Source organism: Typopeltis vanoorti, chromosome 4, assembly GCF_054136105.1.
Source record: "Typopeltis vanoorti isolate ZY-2024b chromosome 4, IOZ_Tvanoo_1.0, whole genome shotgun sequence".
Classification (NCBI taxonomy): Eukaryota; Metazoa; Arthropoda; class Arachnida; order Uropygi; family Thelyphonidae; genus Typopeltis; species Typopeltis vanoorti.
In genome coordinates, this window is record NC_143552.1 from 118,003,997 (window position 1) to 118,026,899 (window position 22,903).

A 22,903-nucleotide genomic window follows, 5' to 3' on the forward strand; every position below is an offset into this window, starting at 1 on the left:
GAGTATATATGTGCGTTTTAAATAGAATATTGTTCGCCTTGAAACTATTACAACTGTTTCTTGGGGTTTTGTAGTATCCATTCGTAATTGTCTATTTGAATCTTTTATAAAATGTTTTATTTTCTGTAAGAACATGTTTTTCCTTTGGCATGACTGCCTTCAACCTCAGGCAGATGAATAGTTGTTAATTACCACAAGTATAAGATTTTTAGACAAATTGTTAAAATAATGTACCTATAATCCTTGGGAATGCATTGTTTGAGGTCACAGTTTCTATATTGACAACATAGAAGTTTAGAAAATCCTATTTATAGTTTTTGCTGATCTTAATGTATACAATGACATTTTATACTACTGCTGTATTTACAGCTATAATTGTATATTTCAACTATTCTAAACTGAACTGGTTAAAAATACTTTTTTTTTCTTCAGATAATTATAATAAAAACTCCTCATAGCACATATGGAAAGGTTATTTGTTTGTTTGATCTAAATTGAATATTTCTCGATAGAGAGCGTTCTCTTCTCATCTCTCCTCTCCTCGTGTGTTTTATTTATATTATATAAAAAATTATTTCTATCAGGCATGTTCGGTTTAAAGTGCGCAAGTAATGGAATTTGTTTGTGCTTGCCATTGCCTTTATAGAATGGCTGACAGTTATATTTTGCTGTTTGTTACGTAAAGTTAAATTCGAACTGCATTTTTACTCATTCCGACATTTATTCTTTGTAATAAAACCGAAAAGTCTCATTGCTTGGTTACTTACAGTATACACTTTATTCAAGAATAGTATTACGTTGGATAATCATGACAGGATTTAGCAAATAATCGAAAATGAACAAGGTGATCTTGAAGTGATTTTAATTAAATATAATTAATACTAATTAAAATCACAAGCTGATTTTAATTAACAATTCATTCCTAACGAAGTTATCATTTTGCATGATAATTCTATGTTATAAGAGAAATTAAAAATTTAACTAGCATATGTATTTAATTAAATTAAATTAAATATTTAATTAATTAAATATGTATTTAATCCCTGGTACAAAAACACACTAGAATCAGACTATATAATGTCTTGTCAAAACCAACTCTACTATACGGAAGCGAAACATGGACCATGAAAAGGAAAGATGAAAAACGAATTCAAACAGCAGAAATGAAGTTCCTCAGAAAAACAGCTGGATATACCAAGTGGGACCACAAAACAAATGAAGAAATCTTACAATCCCTAAAAATAAAACCAATTAATTACTACATAAGACAGTATAAACAAAAATGGCTAGAACATTTAAATCGAATGGACAACAGCAGACTACCAAAAATATTATACAGATACAAAATAAGTGGAAAAAGAAGAATTGGAAGACCAAGAAAGAGATGGCATGAGACCGGAACAGGCCACATGGCCTATATTCCATGATAGGAAGAAGAATGTATTTAATTAAAATTATTGTTATTGTTTACCTTATACCTCGGCGAAAGGATAAACCGCCTTGGAATTGACACGATATTCATAGCTTGATTTCTGGAATTCATAAAGAAGAGAAGTAGGATTAGAGATTCTGGCATGTCTCAGAGCACATACTGCAGACTTCTTCAGGACACCATAAAGTATAAAATGAATGTTGCAGATATGTCATGCATACCTTTGAGATCATTCACACCCATAAAAGTGTTTGGGCAGTAATCTATCAGGAGTCTATTTAAATATGTTAGGATATAAAGTAAATAGCATCTTTACATTGTTACATTACAATGCTTCCATGTCTCATTCTCCACTCTTCTCTCTCTTATTAACATCTTATAGTTAATATTTTAATCAGATTGGATGAGATATCATACATTTTAAGGCATATACTGCATGCACACATGACTTTTTCATAATAAATACTTTCTTCCTTGCATAAGGTACTGAGTATCCTGCTGTGATAGCAAATGTTCTCGTGTGAAATACCAAAAAAATATATATATGTATGTATAAATACCATGACCATACACATGAAATGTTACAAGACCTATAACACAATAGTGCAATATGTAGATAAGTGATTAAGGAGAAAGAAGTAATCTTTAATATGTTTCTTAAAGGGTTTGGTTGTTGTACTATGTCAAAAACAAGAACAGGCAGATGGGATGAAGAAAGGAAGATGAGGAGTTTTGGCTCTTGCAGAGTAACAGGAGCAGTGGATGAGAGTGTCACATGACAAGTTGGTTTTTTTAAGTTGCAGCATATAGGTTTGGATATCAGGTTAGTGGATTGAATTCGTGATTGGCTTTCTGATGGATATCAGAGTTGCATATTGGGGTGCAGTATTGGGGAGTAGGAAGATTACTTGTGGAGTTCCAGAGGGCTCAGTACTGGGGCCATTACTGTTCAGACATACAGCTTCACCAAGAATCCGATATCCCTGAGATCAAAACTTTCCCATGTTCAAAAGGATGCAACATTTTTCCAAATGCTGCTATCCACCAACTTGTAGACTACAGTGAGTATGATTGTGCAAAACACAAACATCCCAAAACCATACTGAACAGTTAAGTTTTTAAAAACCCGCTGCCAGAAGGCCAAAATTGGCAAGCCAAAGGCTCAGTGTTCCTAGCCATTACTGTCTACCACTTAGCAGTAGACAAAAACAAATATATCAGGATAAAAATAAAAACAACATACTAAACAAGTAGTTTTTTTTAAGGGGAAAGTGAAAAAAAAATTCACTGGCAGCCCATAATGGGTGAGCCGAGTGCTCAATAATATTATTCCTTAACCGGGAAATTTCATTGCATATCTGACAAAGAGATAAAGGGCCACAGGGATAATCAATCCGTCTTACCAGAACTGTAAACAGTTAACCTTGGTATCTCTTCTGGGTCTGGCTGCCACTGATTACATTGACATTTAATAATGTTCATCTTTGTTTAGGTTTGCTTGCTCCCTTGTGGGACATCCTCTGTGGGCACCTGTTGGTAGCCTAGGATGAAACCTGGCATCTCGAAGTATTAGTGTTTCCCATATTTTGGTAAATTTTATGCATCCTTATTTATTTAGATTAGGTTGATATTTGAGAGCAGCTGGAAATTCCAAAAATAGTCTTTCTCTTTTGAATTTATTGCAGTTGGGCATAGTGGTTTTTTTTTCCAATTGATTCTATGAACTGTAATTTAAAGCACAGTCTGCAAATCCTGATTGACCATAGTCATGAGTGCAGATGCATTTTTTGTGTTCTTCCAAACAGATGTTGGCTGATCTTCCTGTCTTTCCATAGTAGGCCAACTTGCAGTAAATGACAACTTCATATACTCCAGGCACAGAGAGAAGAGGGGGGGAGATTATCTTTCGTAGAACATAAAGGTAGTAAGCTTTCGATAAGGCTTGAAAGCCATGCAGAGATATTTTCTGAAGTGTCTTGCACATACAGAATGACAATAGCATTACTAAAATCTAAAGAGAAGGTTGAGGATTGGAGGAAGAATTGGTTATTTTTTGATCCTGTGGGAACTGTAGCCAGTAGGTAAGAAGGTGTGGTGTATGATTCTTTTCTGGTGTAAAAGAGGAATCACTGGAACAACAGTTATAGGCTCTATTGGTTAGTGTTCCAGTGAGTCCTCTCTTACAGCAGAACTAATATCATATACACCACACTTTCTTATCTAATGGTTACAGTTCCCACAGTATCAAAAAAACCAATCCTTCTGCCCCAATCTTCGACTTTCTCTTCAGAAAAATTTTAGTATCGCAATCATCATTCTGTATGTCCGAGGCACTTCAGAAAAAATTGCCAGAAACTTAAAGAAATACAATCTCTGCATGACTTTCAAGCTCCACCAAAAGCTTGTTACCCTCATACATTCTATTAAAGATCATCTCCGTCCTTTCTCTGTACTTAGAGTATATGAAGTACCCTGTTCCTGCAAGTTGGCCTACTATGGGCAGACAGGAAGATCAGCCAACATTCGCTTGAAAGAATACAAAAAATACATCTGCTGTCATGATTATTTTCAGTTGGGCCTTGCAGACCATGCTCACAAAGGGCAATCAGGTTAGGATTCTAAGTGTTTGTCCACGAGTTTCATTTAGTTTTGTGTTGCCGTTTTGTGTGTGTTACAAGTCTCATATTGTAACCCTTGAATGATGTCTCAGTGACTGAGATGAAATATTGGAATAATTAAATAATATTTTTAATCCTTTCTTAGTGCTGTTACTGTTTTACTCTGTTAGAGCCACTATATGTAGTATTGGTCAAACTACATTGACTATTGTGTGCTTAGCTTTGATCACTTGGTTTTAACTGTTTTTTTTTTTTGTGAACTTTGGAATGTTGATTATGTGGAGAGGTTGAGGGAATGTAGATTGCAGAGTTTTGTGGATAGGAGGAAAAAAGGCAATATATAATAGAGACATTTAAGTCATTGAAAGGATTTTACTGGATTAATACAGAGGGGATATAAAAATGAGTGGAGGATGTCCTGTCCTGTCCTGTCAGGTGTCCTCTCCCTCCAGGAGATTGACTACCATGTGTCTCCACCATGTCCTATTCTGTGCCTCTGCTGCATTCCTCATATGATAGATAGGTCCAGTCTTCTATATTTTTCATCCACTCCAGTCTTTGTCTTCCTCTCTTTCTCTTTCCCTCAACAGTTTCTTCGAGAAGTGTCCTTTGTAGGCATTTATGTCTCAGAATATGTCCAAAATATCTGACTTCTCTTTTTAATTTCTTTCGTCAGGCTCCTGTTGACGCCTGCCGTCTCTAGTACTTCTTCATTTGTCGTTTTTTCTTTCCATGATATTCTCATAATTCTTCACAGCATCCACATTTCAAAGGCCTCCAGTTTTTTCACACTCAGATTGGAGAGTGTCCATGTCTCTACTCCATATAGTAATGTAGACCATATGTAGCATTTGGAGATTCTTAGTCTTGTTTTCAGATTTAATTCTCTAGATGTTAGTAGATTTTTCATACTGTTGAAAGTTGAACTTGCGATTTCAATCCTTTTTCTAATTTCATCTTCTGTCCTGCCATTCTCTGTGATCAAGTGTCTGAGGTATATGTATTTTTGCACCTGTTCTAATTTATTTCCTTTTATATCGATGCATATTTTTGGTATTTTCTTTTCTCTTGAAATTATCATGATTTTTGTCTTTTTAAAGTTGAAACTGAGGCCATACTGTTTGCTATACTTGAGGGTTTCATCTATAAGAGTTTTGAGATCACATTTGTTTTCAGCTAGAAGAACCGTGTCATCTGCATATCTTAGGTTATTAATATTTCTGCTCCCTACAGTGATTCCTTTGAGGTTACTAATTTTATTAAATATTTCTTCTGTGTATAGGTTAAAGTGAATCGGAGAAAAGACACAGCCTTGTCTCACACCTTTCTGAACTGGGAATTCTTCTGAGGTCTTTCTATTTATTCTCAAAGATGCAGTCTGTTCCCAGTAAAGATTAGTTAATAGCCTAATGTCTTTTCCATCCATGCCTATTTTTGAAAGGATTTCAATTAATTGTTCATGTTGGACATTGTCGAATGACTTTTTGTAATCTATGAAGCAGAGGTACACATCTTTTTGTTTTTCTAGATATCTTTCTATGATGGTTCTGACGTTGAAAATACCCTCTCTTGTACCTACATTTTCCTTGAAGCCACTTTGTGTATCATTTATTTCTATGTTTATTTTTCTTTTATTTCTTTCAAGAATAACATATAGGAGGACTTTAGATACTGGTGATAGTGGTGTGCTGCAGGGTTTTGTTCTTGGACCACTGCTGTTTAATCTGTTCATTAACGATATAGGGAAGGATCTAAGTGGAACAGTTCATTTGTTCGCTGATGATGCAAGTTGGGTAGGGCGATAGTGAATGCAGAAGATGTCAAAATCTTGCAGGATGACTTGGATAGATTGGAGTTCTGGTCTAAGGAGAATGGATGTCAATTTAATGTGACAAAATGTAAGGTTATGCATTTTGGGGTGAAAAGATTAGCAGCAGTATACCACATTGGTGGAACTGTACTCCAGGAGATTGATGAGGCCAGGAACTTGGGAGTGTTGGTGGATAGGGAGATGAAGTTTAGGGGGACACATTGCAAAAGTAGCTAAATCAGCTCATCAACTCACTCACTTGGTTGTTGAAAAATACCTTGACGAGCAGGGACAAACAAGTTATTGTACCTCTGTACCGAGCCTTGATAAGACCTCATCTCGACTACTGTGCCCAGATTTGGTCATCACCTTGGTTCCTTCTTGATGGGGAGGAGGTGGAGAGGATCCAGAGGCAAGTGACTAAGATGATAGCAGGTCTATGGAATGACCCATATGAGAACAGGTTGAAGATTTGTGGGTTGCAGAAACTAGTTGATAGGCGGAAAAGGGGAGATATGATTGAGACATTCAAATTGCTAAAGGGATTCTATAGGATTAATTCAGAGGATATTTTTGAGATCAGGACTGGTGGTGGGAGAACTAGGGGACACCTATGGAAGCTGGGCAAGAGTGTGGTTAGCAGGGGTGTTAGAGCTGGGTTCTTTACTTTTAGAGTGGTGAGTGGAATAAGCTGCCAGAGTCTGTTGTGGGTGCTATGACGGTGAGCGAGTTCAAGGCAAGGTATGATAGATACTGTGAGAATGTCGTATAGTTGTGTGACATGATGTTTAGGGCTTCCCTCGATGAGTCTAAGGACTCCCTGGAGTTGCCTGAAATAATAATAATAATACTTGACTGATTAGGCTGATTGTCGTGAACTCTTCACATCTTGTAGCTTTTGTTTTTTTGGGAATTGGAACGAAAATTGAGTGATTAATATCTTTGGGTAAAAATCCACTCTCGTATATTTTATTGCATAATTTTGTTAGAAATTTCAGTTGTCCTTCATCGAGAGCCCTCAACCATTCTACCAAGATGTTATCTATTCCTGCAGCTTTATGTGATTTTAGTTTTCTGACGGCATTTTCAACTTCACAGAGTAAAATGGATGGTCCTTCTAAATCAGTCTTCAGGAATATCATTTCTTTGTTGTTCATATAATTTCCTTGTGTATTCAATCCATCTTTCCATGATTTCTTTTTTATCCATTAGAATATGGTCTCTTGAGTCTCTAATGACACTTGCATGGTTTGCTGTATTTGTCCTGCTTGTCATTTCTTTGATCTTTTCATGCATTTCTCTGCTTCTGTATCAAGGTTTTCTATATCTATACATTTATATTTAATCCATTCCTCTTTGGCTTTCCTGCATTCTTTTTTTATTTCTTTATTCATGCTTTTATATTCAGGTTTGTTCTTTAACTTTTTTCTTTGTTCCATCAATGTCAGTATTTTTTCATTCATCCAAGGTTTATTCCTTTTTAATTGTGGGAGTGTATTTTTGGCTGTTTCATTGATGCTATTCTTGAATGTTTGCCAGTTCATGTTAATTTCATCAGTTGGCGTTCTATTTTCTGTGTGAGTTGTGGTGTCAGACTTGTTAAGGGATTTTGTGAATTCTTTTATAAAGCAGCCTTTAACTTCTTGGTTGTTAAGTTAGTCTGAATTATAAGTTTCTCTTATGAATGGTTGGCTTGGTATCTTAAGTTTTATTTTGATTTTTGCAATCACTGGGTTGTGGTCCGATCCTATGTCTGCTCCAGGATATGTTTTTGTTTGTGTTATTGCATTTCGGAATCTTTTGCTTATTATTATGTACTCAATTTGGCTTCTATAGATGTCCCCAGGGCTTGTCCAGGTATATAGTCTTCTGGGGGGGTGTGTTTAAACAGTGTGTTGGCAATTATTAGGTCATTGGTTTCACAGAATTGAATTAATCTTTCACCTCTTTCATTTCTGATTCCAAGCCCATGGTTTCCCATGCAAAATGAGATTTTTTCTGAGCCCACTTTTGCATTTAGGTCGCCCATCAGTATGATAACATCATCTGACTTAGCACTGGAGATTGCAGTTTGGATGTCTTCATAAAATTGTTCCAACTCTTCATCTGGGTGATTTTGGGTTAGTGCATATGCTTGGATAATATACAGGTTGAATGGTTGTGCAGTTATTTTGGCTGTTATGATTCTGTCATTTATGGGCCAATATCCCTGTAGAGATTTTGCAATTCTATTACTTAGGACAAGCGCTACTCCATTAAGGTGTAAGTCACTGCCAGAGTATATTATAGTGTGATTTTTTCTTCTTATTATGCCTGTATCTGTCCACTTCACTTCACTGATACCTGCAATATCGGCCTTCATCACTTCTAATTCCTGGAGTAGGTTATCTAATTTGCCTGCCTCGTAGTGTGTTCTGGCGTTCCATGTTACTATTTTCAAGAGATTGCTCCTGGTTTTCAGACAAGGGATATCTGAGAATATCCTCCCTGAAGGGTTTGGGATATTATCTTCATACACTACCTTAGTAGTTCTTGTCTTACAATTCCCAGTTTCAAGCTCTTCTTCCCTGTAGGTATAAGAGCTGATGGTTGCAGGGGGTCTCAACCACATCTCTAACTTCATATTGTGACATGGTGTGTTTCATGGTTGACAATGGATAAATACATGGTGAGGCTCCAATCTCTTCCACGATGGCTGGCCACAAGTCCCTTAGATGTCAGGAGTGTGCCCTCGATGTGCTGCACATCTTGCTGTCATGCCCTTGATGCCATTGATCAGTCAGTGTTGATTCTTCTGCCATCTTGGCCATTCCAGACTTTGTGCACATAAGGGGTGACATTCCCTATTTACAGCATTCTATATTGCTGATACCCTCACTTAGTTTAGTCCGCCAGCCAAGACAGTTTACCGGGGTGTGGACGCTGGTGTGCACTACCAACTTCTTGGAGCCATAAGTGAGAGTTGAGTGTATGTGAGGACCAGAGCCCAACATCCTGACCCTGAGATCAGTGGCTGATATCGATACTAAGGTGCTACCTCTCCATACACCCTATACACCCCATGGAGAATGAGAGGGGAAGAATAAGGGACTATCCCTTGAAGTTGTGTAAGGTGGTAAAGAAGGGTGTGAGGAGTAGATTTGTTATGGTGAGTGAAACATATTGCCAAATTACATTGTGAATTTGAAGTATAAATGATTTGAAGGTTCAGTTTGAAAGATATGATGCTAGTTGAATGACCCTGCTGACTTCATGGAGATTAATGTAATAATGAGTTTACATTATTATTGCTCATTTATAGGTTTGATGGAAAGAAAATTGCACAAAGAAATAATTAAACAGAAATTTGATAGATCCAATATGTTGTCTCTGTCATAGAGACATCTTCCAGGATACAGTATAAAAATTGTAATAACATAGTTATAGTATATCACCATTTCCTGAGGATATGGTGATATATGCCATTTTGTCCTGCTGCCCTATTAAAATCAAGTTTAGATTCTTGCCTTTCCTATATATCCTCATCACTATGAAAACCAAGGGACCAAATCTATGCACACTAATCAATACAGTGCCTGATTAAGGCCTTATACAATGGAACCAGAAACTCTATTTCTGCTTTTGGTCCTCCACATCATTGCCATAATCTGATGTGATGACTTCACAACTCGTGCAGTGCGACTGCTGAAGTTTAGATTCTTGCCCACCACTCCAAGTCTTCTTATCTCCTCAACTTAGTCTAAAATTTCCCCACCAAGTCTACACTTTGCATCCCACTGTTGCTTAAAAAATTTCAGAACCTTCTCTTTGCAACATTGAACTACCAGTTCCATATTTTGTGTACTCATACAATTTGTTCAAGTACTCCTGTAAGGCCAAAACATCTGCTTGATTCCTCATCGCTCTCCCCAGTTTTGCATCATCTACAAACAGTTGTATATCACCAGTTAAACCCATCCAATATGATTACAATACAAATTAAATAACAATGTTTCCAAGACACGCTCCTGCAGCACACTACCAGCAACTTTCCTCTTTTGGGACACTGCATCCCATACACAGTCTGCTGATACCGTTGCTTCTCACTCATCTGTCATTCAATCCCATCTACTTCAGTTTAGTTACCAATTTGTGGTGTGGCAATCTATCAAAAGCCTTTACAAAATCTAAGTATACCACTGTGTATGCATCTCCTTTTTCCAATACTTCTTCACCTTGTTATAGTACATAGGCTCATGAACTCAAGCACATAGAATACCACTGTTATCAACCCACTTTTGTATCTTATTTCTCACCAACCTCTCCAGTACCTTAACTGAAGCTCCAGATATACAGATTGGCCTGTAATTTGTAGCCTTAGCCTTATCATCATCACCTTTGTGAAGTGGAACAATTTTTCCTTCCTTCCACTTTGGGACTTGTGCTGTTGCAAGACTCTTGTTAAACAGGTAGGCCAAGGTTGATGCTACCTCCCTAGAACATTCCCTTACATGATAATGTCATCAAGTCTTATTACCTTATTGACATCTAGCTTACTTAACTCCTCATATACCACTTTCTCACCCACCAGTAAATCTTCTTTCATTTCATTCTCTACACTTGAGCTTGTGATTTCACACTGAGGATGAAACTGATGAACTGCTCACTGAATATCTCAACTATGTCTCATTTTCATTTATTAACATCATCTTGCCATAATCATTCTTTCTACTTGCCACTTATCATAAAAACTCCCAAGGGTTTTTTTCTTGCCCTGGTTTCCCAATTTCTGCTTGTATTGCACTTTTATTGTCCTTACCAACTGAGTCACTCTTCTGGCCTGCTCTTTATACTCTTTGTGCAACTGATTATTATTATTCTCATCTTGTGCTGCCTCCAAAGCATCCTCTTCTTCTTACAGATTTCATCAGTCTTAATCCTTTCATCGTCCATTTGACACCTACCTTATCCAGCCTTTTGACCTTCGGAATACATTCTCACATCCCTGCTGTTAAGTATTTCTTTGTTGGTCCCCAAGCAGCATTTATTTCCTTTCTGCTCAACTCTTCATTCCATGCTGTAGCTGCAAGCTGTCTCCTAAGCCTGTCATAATCACCAGCCTAGTAATTCTGCATATATTGTTTCTTCACAAAAGTCTTCATGTGTTTAGCCACAACCCAGATGATCACTTCATAACTACTGGAGGGAAGTGTGAAATCCCACTCACAGTGACATCCTCTGGCAAAATTATCATATCTAAAACTTATGATCCTCACTTGCCATACTGCCTAAGCTAGTTGTCTCTCAAAAACTCAAGAAATTAATTTTTCTTATTTCCAAATGCTATCACTTTATTTCAATCTATATTGACATAATCAAAACCATCCATAATAATCACTCCTCCCTTGTTCACTAACCCAAGTTGCTTATACCTTTTTTCATCATACTTTTTTTTCTCTTTCCACATTCCCTGGCCTATAGCAACATCCAGCTAAATATCTCTTCCTGTCAACCTCCACCTCAAACTACACTGCCTCTCTTTCGTATATACTACCTTATGTGGACATAATTCCCCCACTATGATCAGTAGCACTCCCCTGCCCTTTGTGTCTTTTCTGTCCTTTTGAAAAACAAACACTGTACTGTTCCATTTCTCTTCCATGTTTCACTTACTCCAACAATTTTTGAACAAATAAACTCAATCAGTGAAACAATTTCATCTCCCTTGTACTACAGTAGTTTACTTTTAGGTCTGTAACTAGGCCCTCCCAAGCCACTTTAGTTGCGATTTCCCTACTACACCTCTCCTTTTCATATTACCTTTATATTGCTTACCCCACTCACATCCCAATCCATTCCATTTCTATGCTGATTATCTCCTCATACACATTATAACTACTTCCACCATCAACTCTCTCCACGATGTCTCACTGCCCACTCAAGCTCTCCCCATTTCCCTGTTCCTCTGATCTTTCACTTCATTTCTCACTTCTGATCTCCTGCATGCATCACACAGTGCACTACCATCTAGCAACAATTTGTCCAGTTTACTCACTTTAAAGCCATTCAAATGTAATCCATCACTTTTGTATAATTCCATTCTTCCCTCAAATACATGTCACATATCTACAAACTGCACGCTCTTCAGCTTTGCCAGCATACCATTCATGATTCTCGCTCTCTGTCTCAACTTATCATTGTCATACCTCGGCATCACACTTAAACCTTTCCCACTATACAGATATCTTTCACTCTCCTCAATAACCAGGGCTCCATAGCTCATTCAGTTTTGATAATGATCTTTGGTTGGAAAGACCTCGTTTGAGTCCTGTCTAGGACATAAAGAACCTTTATCAGGGTACAGGGCTTTTCAACTGAAAGTGAGTTAGCTGGTTCATACGGAGGTGTCAGATTTTTTGCACCTGGAAACTCAGGTTTTTCATCCTGCAAAAGGAGGCAAATCACCCATTAGAATGCATGCAATAACATGCATAATTTATATTTATGGCTGAAGTAACTCAGGACTTCATAGTCTGAGTTACTTCAGCCATAAATATAAATAAACCAAACCTCAATAACCTCCTGATATCCATCCTTACAATCTCTTTGTGTCCAACTAAATCATTCATTCCCACAACCACCACTAACTCTCTTGCTCCCCCCCCCCCCTTCATATTTAAAGCATGAATTATCTTGCTCATTCTCCCTCCTGGATATCAGACTTTATGGACTCTCTCATTAACTAATGCTTTAACAGTGAAATCTCCATTCATGTTTCTTTCATTTGCTCTCACTTTCATTCCTTCAATCTGTTTCGAATTCGACTTGTGGTGAGTGAGTAAGATATCTAAGTAAGAAAGATATCTTACTCACTCACCACAAGTCCCTCCTCTATCATATTCTCTACACTAAAACCTCTCAAAATGTCGCATTTATGAGATGAAATACTCAGTTGCTCATTGAATATTTCTACGATATCCTATCAACAGGTATATTAAATCTGCCATTAGCATCTTGGAACATTCCCTGAAGAGATATGTTGATATATCATTCAGTTCTACTGTCTTATTAATATCAAGTTTACTTAAACTTAACTTCACATATATCCTCCACATAGTTCAGATGGTTGCTCAGATATCAGAATAACATCATCAGCAAACAGGAGTATTTTAAGATTCTCTCCATATATATATTGAAACCTCTATCCAGGTTTCTGTTTTATAGAATGTGTTTCAAGAGTTGCTGTAAAGACATTGGGGAAGATTACATCGCCTTGCCTTATATATCAAGGGTTTATTAAAAAGAGTAATCTGGGTTTTTATGCTTTTGAAACAATAATTCCAGCTCTCCTAGATGAACAGAATATCAGAAAAACAAACAGAAGAGAATATAGTAAGAATAAAGAGAGTATAAATGAGGTATTTAAAGTAGTGTTAAGATATTGTTCGTGAAAGTTGCACCGGCAGAAATTCGAGAGAACATAGAAGACTGAATAAAGAAATAGCTCGCTTACATGTAGTCCTTCATAGGATAAAGTGCAAGATTGAAAATTTGCAGGACCAGCTAGAGATTAGTCGAACTGGGAATAGAAACAAGCAACAGGTCCAAAGCCAAAAAGAAATTTTACAAATAAATGAGAGAAAGAATGTAAGCAGATAATTTTTTACATCGATTCTATGGTCACTAAAGCTCTACAAACTCTTGTTTTCCTGGTGTGAAAATTAATAATGTTAGTAATGCTGTTAAAATGCAGAAAGGGAAGGTGAAAGAATTGAGAGGTTAGAATATTGTGTGAGGGAGGATGTGAAAGAGTTATTGGAAGAAGCAGAAAGAAGGATGAGAAGGTGAAGTTTGTGAGTCTGCTACCATGCTCTGATAGATGAACTGAGAAGGAGGGTGATGATAGCTAATGAATCAATATGCTGGTTGTACAGAAGGAAGATTGTAAAGTTTGTGGATCTGTGGCCTGAGTTTGATGGACATAAAGATTAGTACAATGTTGATGGACTGCACTTAAAATGGATTTGGAATTAGGTGTCTCGAGAGCTTTGTTCACTGAGAGTGGGAAAGTACAAAGTCAGGAAAACTAAAGAAATTTGGACAGATGCAGACAAGTGTGTGTGTGTGTGTGTGTGTGTGTGTGTGTGTGTGTGTGTGTGTGTGTGTGTGTGTGTGTGTGTGTGTGTGTGTGTGAGTGAGTGAGTGAGTGAGTGAGTGAGTGAGTGAGTGAGTGAGTGAGAAGGCACCCATGATCTCATACTGATTTGCTCCATGGATCATGAAGCAAATGAATATGAGAATGACCAACAAGTGCAGAATCTAGTCTCTCAAGCAAAAATATTTAATAGGATTGTCAATTTAGGAAAAAAAAGGTGGTTGGGAATCTACAGGGATGCTGCATTTCATATATACTAATGCCAGAAGTATCGGGAATAAGAGGGAGGAGTTTTTAGGATTGGTTAGTGAACCTCACCAAATGTCACAGGCATAGTGAGACTTGGATAACAGCAGATGATGTAGTTACAAGAATAATAGAATAGAATATGATGAATTTAGTATTTTCAGAGAGGATACAGTAGACAGGACAGGGGAGGGGATACTGGTGATGATAAGAGATGAATTGCAGCCAGCAAGAGTAGGAGTCTGTCATGCTGATGGCAGGTCTTTTGAGTCAATCTGGTGTGAGATTATTATTATTATTATTATTACGGGCAACTCCAGGGAGTCATTAGACTCATCGAGGGAGGCCCCAAATCATATTCATCACAACTATTCGACATTCATACAGTATCTATCATACCTCGCCTTAAACTCATTCACTGTCATAGCATCCACCACAGACTCAGGGAGCGCATTCCACTCATTCACTACTCTAAAAGTAAAGAACCCAACTCTAACACCTTTACTAACCACACTTTTGCCTAGTTTCCATGGATGTCCCCTAGTCCTCCCACAACCAGCCCTATTCTCAAAAATATCTTCTGAATTAATTTTATAGAAACCCTTCAGTAATTTGAATGTCTCAATCATATCTCCCCTCCTCCGCCTATCAACCAATTTTTGCAACCCACAAATTCTCAACCTGTTCTCATAAGGTTCATTCCACAGACCTGCTATCATCTTGGTCACTCGCCTCTGGATCCTCTCCACCTCCTCCCCATCAAGAAGAAACCTAGGTGACCAAATCTGGGCACAGTAGTTGAGATGGGGTCTTATCAAGGCTCGATACAGAGGAACAATAACCTGCTTGTCTCTGCTTGTCAACGTATTCTTCAGCAACCAAGTGATTTGATGAGCTGATTTGGCCACTTTTGCAGTGTGTCCCCTAAATTTCAATTCCTTATCCACCAACACTCCTAAATCTCGTGCCTCATCAATTTCCTGGAACACAGTTCCACCAATGCAGTAAACTGCTGCCAATCTTTTCACCCCAAAATGCATAACCTTACATTTTGCCACATTAAATTGACATCTATTCTCCTTAGCCCAGACCTCCAATCTATCCAAATCATCCTGCAAAATTTTGACGTCATCTGCATTCACTATTGCCCTACCCAACTTCGCATCATCCGCAAACGAATGAACTGTTCCCCTCAGATCCTTTCCTATATCATTAATGAACAAATTAAACAGCAGTGGTCCAAGAACAGATCCTTGTGGCACACCACTAGTCACAGGCCATCTTGTGGACTCTACTCCTGAGTAAACCACTCTCTGATATCTCTCCATCAACCACCCTCCTATCCATCTCACCAACCCTATGTCCATTCCCATATGCTGCAAATTACTGATTAGAATTTCATGTGGTATCCTGTCAAAGGCCTTAGCAAGGTCCAGTAGAATCACTGTAAACCCATTACCCTTATCCAGTTCAGCCGTCACTGTGTTATAATACGTGAGCAAGTTACTGAGGCATGACCTACCCTTCACAAAACCATGCTGTCCCCAATACAGTATCCCATTTTCTTCTATCCAATCTTGTATTTTCCTCTTGACTATTTTCTCTAAGACCTTGATAATGATTCCTGTTATGCTCATTGGCCGGTAATTTTCAATAGCAGCCTTGGAACCACCTTTGTGCAGCGGAACTATTATCCCCTCTTTCCACCCCCCCCCCCCCCTTGGGACTGACCCAGACCCGAGGCTCAAATTAAACAAAATGGTCAGGGGCACTGACAATTCTTTAGCCGCTTCACGTACGACACGAGCTGGTATACCATCCAATCCCACAGATGTATTGACATTGAGGTTCTGTAATAGACTAGTTACCTCTACTTCATTCATCACAATTCCAGTATAAGCTGTTGGTTCTTCCATTCCTGCAAAGTCACCACCTGGATGATATACTCTTGCAAAGTGCTCGCTCAGTAATTCCACAATATCGACTGATTCGGTTACCTCCCTACCCTCAGCATTTTTTAAGATTCTACCATGAGCATTTTTCCTTTTACTTGCAACATATTGAAAAAACTGCTTGGGATTCTCTTTAGCCTGCATGGCCAATTTTCTTTTCGTAATCTGCTTTTACTTTTCTTACCACCCTTGTTACCATCCTAGCCTGAGCCTTATACTGTTCCTGCACCTGATGGTCACCTTTCTCCTTAAATTCCCTCCATAATTGTTTCTTTTTTTGCAGCTCAAGCTTAATAGTGTTATTCATCCATTTAACCCCTACTTGATTTTTTATTCGGACTCTTGGTATACAGTCAACCATTGCCTCCTGCAAACAGTTTTTAACCACCTCCCATGCACTATCAACATCCAGCCCTTGCAGTTTTACATGCCATGGCACTGAGCCAAGCACACACCTAAGCTTGTCATACTTACCAGCCCAGTAATTCCACATGTACCCTGTCTTAATTGTAAATTCCACTCCTTTAGCCACCTCCCAAGTCATGACCTTATGATCACTCTCACCAATTGGTGGCAACATGGTCATGTTCGTTACAGCCACATTCTCAGTTGCAATTACAAGGTCCATCACTCTCTGCCCCCTGGTATTTTCCACTACATGTTTCCGTAGATGGTTGATAGTTGAGATTGAGGCCAATAGAACAAAATATAAAATTGATTGCTGCTATAGACCAGGGATGATGTGGAATGCATACTTCAGCAGATTAGTACAATCAGTGTGAGTCAAATAATTATTATGGGGTCATCATCATCAAATTCCTGACATGTACCCTCAAGGGGTATACAGAATATGATAGTACTACATGAAAAATTTACATCATTACTAACTTCCTATCTACAATTTTCCTCCAAATTAGTCTGTTACTCGTCAAGACTCCAACATTATCAGATCTTATATTTCTATCATCTAAGGCACTTTGTACCGTATCAATCCACCTATAACTTGGTCGTCCTCTGGGTCGTTTTCCTGCCAACCTGGACAGAGAACACTTGTTTTGCTAATCTTTCCTCGCCTATTCTGATTAAGTGACCATACCACCTGAGATTAGCTCTGCTAACGCATTCCTGGATGCTGACAATGTCAAGTTCTTTCCTAATATCCTCGTTTTTAATATGATATTGCCATTGATGCCATCTGTTCACGCCTCTAATCCTTCTCAGGACTCTCATATCTGCGGTCTCTAGTCTTTGGTCAAGTGTTTTACTTCTGACCCAGCTCTCAGATCCATAAGTTAAAACTGGTTTGAACACTGTCTTGTATACACTAATTTAGTGTTCCAACTAATTTCTCTCTTATTCCATATGAATTTATTCAATTGACTTCCTACCATACCAGTTTTGTTGATTCTGTTATCTATTTCCATATTTAATTTACCATCTTCAGTAAAAATTGTGCCTAAGTAGCTGAAATGTTTTACATGTTCCACATTCACAACACTGTTGACATTTTCAACAATTCTACCTATTTTCATTGTCTTTGTCTTTTTAATGCTGACCTTCATACCATATCTATTACAACAGTTATTCAATTTGGTCAGGGAATCTTGCAAACTTGTAGCGGATTTATTTAGAAGTATAACATCATCTGCATAAAGCAAAGAGCTGACATTAACATCTCCAATTTTAATATCATGTTTAATACCACCTTCCTTCATAATGTGATCCATATAGATAATGAATAACAGTGGGATAATGTACATCTTTGTCTGACACCACATTTAACATTAAACCATCTTCCTGTACTTCCTTCAATTCTAACTGCTGACTTACAACTCAAATAAAGACTAAGTATTGCATGATATAATGTCCCATTGACACCATATAACTGTAGCGTATTGAATAGCTTCTCTCTTGGCACCTTGTCATATGCCTTTTCCAGATCGAAAAAATTTACAGATCTTTGTTATATTCCCATGATTTCTCAACTATTTGTCGTAAAGCGAAGATCTGACCCTGACAGCCTCTATTTGGTCTGAATCCAGCGTGTTCTTCACCAAGCTTTTCTTCCACAATTCTTCTCAACCGTTTCTCAAGTATACTTGCATAGATCATGCCAGGAACACTCAGTAGTGAAATACCTCTGTAATTCTAACATTCAGTTTTATTTCCCTTTTTATTTATGGGTACTAATAGAGCTCTACTCCAGTCATCGGGAATTCGTCCCTCTGTCCAGGCATTCTGAACTATGCAGTGCAGCCATTGTAAGACTTTTATACCACCATACTTCAGCATTCCAAGTTGAATATCATCAACTACTACTGCCTTTCCACATTTCAAGCCTTTGATGGCACTTTTTCTACTTCAAGTATGGATATGTATTCCTGACTATATGCCTGTTGAATGTTTTTTACCACTGTGCTATCACTGCTTGTTTCGTTTAGCAATTTTTCGAAGTAATGACTCCATACTTCAAGGATATTTTTTTCTCCTGTTTTCATGTCACCTTTATCATCTCTAACTCCTTTTACAGCACTCTTTCCTCCATTTCTAAGCTTCTTCAACAACCTCTAGAATATCTTACCTCCTTCTTGATATTTATTTTCTATATTCTTGCCAAAGTCCTCCCATGACTTTTGTTTAGCTAGTTGTACACAGTGTGTCGCTTTCTTACATTTGTCTCTGTATTCTGTAAGAGTAAAAGCTGACTTATTTGCCAGGAACTTTTGATATGCTTTCTTCTTTTCCTTCACTGCCTCTTTAACTTCCTGTGTCCACCATGGAGTTCTGATTTTTCTATCCTTGCAGACAACCTCACTACTTGCCTCTCTGGCTGAATCAATCAGGGTTTTCTTCAAGGCTTGCCTCTGAATCTCCAAGGTTTGGTTCCTGTTCTCAAACTCTTTAATTTTTTCTTCAATAATCTTTGTGTATTTTAGTCTACAGTTCACATCTTAGAGCTGCTCAACTTTTATTCGCTTTAAAACTTTCTTACATGTTATTATTTTCAATATGAAATTCAATTTTATCCTGCTCAAGACTAAATAGTGATCACTTCCAATTTCAAATCCTCTGTACACTCTGGTGTCCTGCACCAGGGAATAAACATCACTATCAACAATAACATAGTCAATGAGACTTTTCTTATTCCTTGCCTCTTCTCTCCATGTGAATTTGTGCACATTTTTATGTTGGAACATGGTGTTAGTAATAACCAGTCCATGTCCTGAGCAGAAATTCAACAGGTATTTGCCATTATTATTAGCTTTGCTCTTTTCTCCAAATTTTCTCAAAATATTTTTGTATGTCTGACAATCATTTCCTACTCTGCTATTTAAATCCCCAACAAGGACCAACTTTTCCTTTTTCATTGTATCAGTTGCTTTTTTCTAAAACATCAAAAAATTCCTCCACTTCTACCTTAGTAGAACCTTCTGTGGGACCATAAGCACAAATAAGTCTCATTGTCCAATTCCCCATTCTGATATTTTCCCACATCACTCTACTTGAGACTGCCTGCCATTCAAGAAGATTAGCCTCGTATTTTGTGTTGAATACTATGGCTACTCCTTCTTTTCCTTGATTGTCATTGCCTGAATATAACATTTTGTATTTATTGCTCAGAAAGATCTCACCAGTTTTGTCTTTTTTGTTTCATTCACCCCTATTATGTCGATCTGGTATTTATCTAATTCTTCAGCTAGCTCCATTTCTTTGCCATTCAGGCTTCTTATGTTGATAGTACCGATCTTTAACTCTGGTGATGTTGAGTTGGGGTGTGCTTTCAGATTTGTTCCAGTAGCTGATGTTTCGCTGCTCGTCCTGGTTCCCTGGCAAAAACAACGGCGGCCTTGTTTAACCGGGCGACACCCCAGTCGACATGAAATTTTGTCATGTTGTACCATCATTTTCTATATTGGTTTAAGCTAATAAGAATACAATTTGGTTGGCTAAATCCCAGATTGCCAGCCCATCCTTGTTCGTTCAGTATCTTGGTTGACCCAACTGGGTGCACTACGAGAAGGTGAGGATTGGACATTAGGTCAGAAGCCCTGGTCGGTTCTCCGCATTACTTTAAAGGCTACACTTTCCAAATAATATATACTTAAAGTAGAATGTGATGATGGGGAGTCAGGGAATGGATGTTGAATCTTGTTATAGGATCAGAAAAACTGTAACTAAGGTAGCTTCACATTGATGAAGTAGATGGAAATAGATGAAGCTAGGATTTTAGGGATTGTGGTAGACAGAGAGTTAAACTTTCGAGGATGTATTGTAACAGTGACAGATGAAATTTGAATAGAATTTATCAAAGCAGGAGCAAATATTCTTTATGAAGCTCTAGTAAAGGTTTCACTTAGTAGCTAAATGAAAGTATAATACCTGAGCAATGGAAATCACTAAAAACATTCAGATCCATAAAAGAGGAGAAAAAGATAATATTGATAACTGTAGACCAATATGTTTTCTGTCCTCCACATATAAATTATTCATAAGAACCATACTAAATAGAATAATAATAATAATGTATATGAAAATAGCAGCAAAGAGTGAAGCAAGCACTAAACCATCTAACTGAAAAATGCTGAGAATATTATAATTAACTTTGTGAAACCTGGATAGAGGTTTCGATATAGATGGAGAGAATCTTAAAATTGTCCTGTTTGCTGTTGATGTGGCTCTGATATCTGAACAACCATCTGAACTAGAAATAATGTTGAATGAAATAGACTTGCGCTGTAAAAATAGCAGGATTACAAATCCACTCAGACTATACAAAGTGGATGAATAATGAATACTATGATGACAAATCGAATTACAAAATAAAGTCAGAGTGGAAAGCTAGACTAAATCAAAATGGAGAATGATATATCAGATGAAATAAATAGATGCAAAAAAAGGCTGCTTGGAAAGCTTTTAATCAAAAAGACACTATCACAAACCAATAAATGGATATCAAAATAATATCAAACCTTTTTAACAGTATTACTTAACCAGCAATGACCTTTGGCTGTTTACATTAGTCATAGGCAATGACCTATGACTAATGTAAACACACACACGTCACAATAAAATAAGGAAAAAAATATAGATTTAGTCTACAGTTTGATTTTGTTGGTCATGACAAATGTTATAGATAATAGATAGCCTCTAAAAATGTTTCCCAACGTGGGTCATATACTCCACGGGGGGGGGGGGGATTCTTCCTCAACCTGAGAAACTATGTGACTAAATCTGCATAACAGTAGTCCAGATGGAACTTTATCATGCCCTCATAAAGAGGTATAATAAAATCTTTATCTCTGCTGTCAGAATTTTTTCAGTAACCAGGTAATCCTGTGAGCTATTAGCGACTTTCATGATATGCCCACTGAACTTCAACTCCCTGTCAGTCAGCAACCTCAGATCAATAATCTTCATCAGTTTTGATCAGTATAGTTCCATGAATGTAGTGCATAGCTGATAATCTTTTATCCCCATCTTTATCTCTGCTTGTTAGAATGTTCTTCAGTAACCAGGTAATCCTGAGCCATTAGCCACTTTCACGATATGTCCACTGAATTTCAACTCCCTGTCAATCAACAACCTTAGGTCACTAATCTTCATCAGTTTTGATGAGTATAGGTCCATGAATGTAGTACACAGCTGATAATCTTTTCATCTCAAAATGCATAACTTTATACTTTGCCACATTACCTTTATTAACTGTTGCTCTACCCAATTTTGAATCCCTAGCAAGCAACTAAATATTTCTCCTCAGATTATTTCTTATATGATTAATGTACACATTAAATCGCAGTGGTCCAAGCATGGGACCTTTGGCACAAAACTAATCACAGGCTTCTCTTGGACTCTACTCCTGAATAACATCATCATGATCAAATTCCTGATATTTACCCTCAAGGAGGAGTGTACAGGATATTATGATATTACTACATGAAACGTTTACATCATTACTAACTCCCTGTTGATAATTTCTCTGCAAATTACTGTTTTATCTCTCAGGATTACGATATCATTAGAGATTATGTTTCAGTCTTCCAAGACACTTTTTGTTATATCATTCTACTTAGATCTTGTTTTTTTCTTCTGGGTCTTTTTCTTGCATCCTGGAAAAAAAAACAACAACACTTATTTTGCTAACCTTTCTTCTGTCATTCTGTTTTAGTGATCATACCAGCTTAGATTAGCCCTACTCACTCATTCCTGAATGCTGATATTGTCAAGTTCATTATCTACTTTTCATGGATTTAGGCCTATAATGGTCTGTTCACTCCTCATCGTGGAATCTCTTTAGAGGATGCCCTGTTTTTTTTTCTCTGATGGTTTGTAATTTAATACTTGTTTTGTATTTAATATTAATTTCGTCCATTTATTATTATTATTATTATTATTATTATTATCCAGGCCTCCATGGAGTCAAAAGACTCATCGTGGGAGGTCGTTTTTAGGAAACACAAAGTTTATCATACCACTACTTGAACCCATTGACGATTCCTGCTCCAACCACTCTCTCAGGCAATGCATTCCAAGGTTCACCCTCCACGCAAAGAAGCCACTCCTCACCCTCTTGCACACAGCCTCCTTCCCACCGTCCCACTAATTGAAAGAACTCTCCAATGTCTACCCTGTAACTAGCTCTCAACAGTTTAAAAGTCTCAATCATATCACCTCTCCTTCTTCTATCCACCAAACTCTGCAGTCCACATTCCC

At 37.5% G+C, this 22,903-nt stretch overlaps 1 protein-coding gene across 1 annotated transcript in view; it reads left to right on the forward strand.

Moving 5' to 3' along the window:
• The first annotated feature begins 695 nt into the window (after positions 1–695).
• LOC150107634 (uncharacterized) overlaps positions 696–22,903 on the forward strand; it is a 276,919-nt gene continuing 254,711 nt past the window's right edge. Inside the window, exon 1 of the mRNA XM_090392144.1 lies at positions 696–844. The gene's annotated coding sequence lies outside the window, so the exon portion shown is untranslated. The remainder of the gene's footprint in view (positions 845–22,903) is intronic.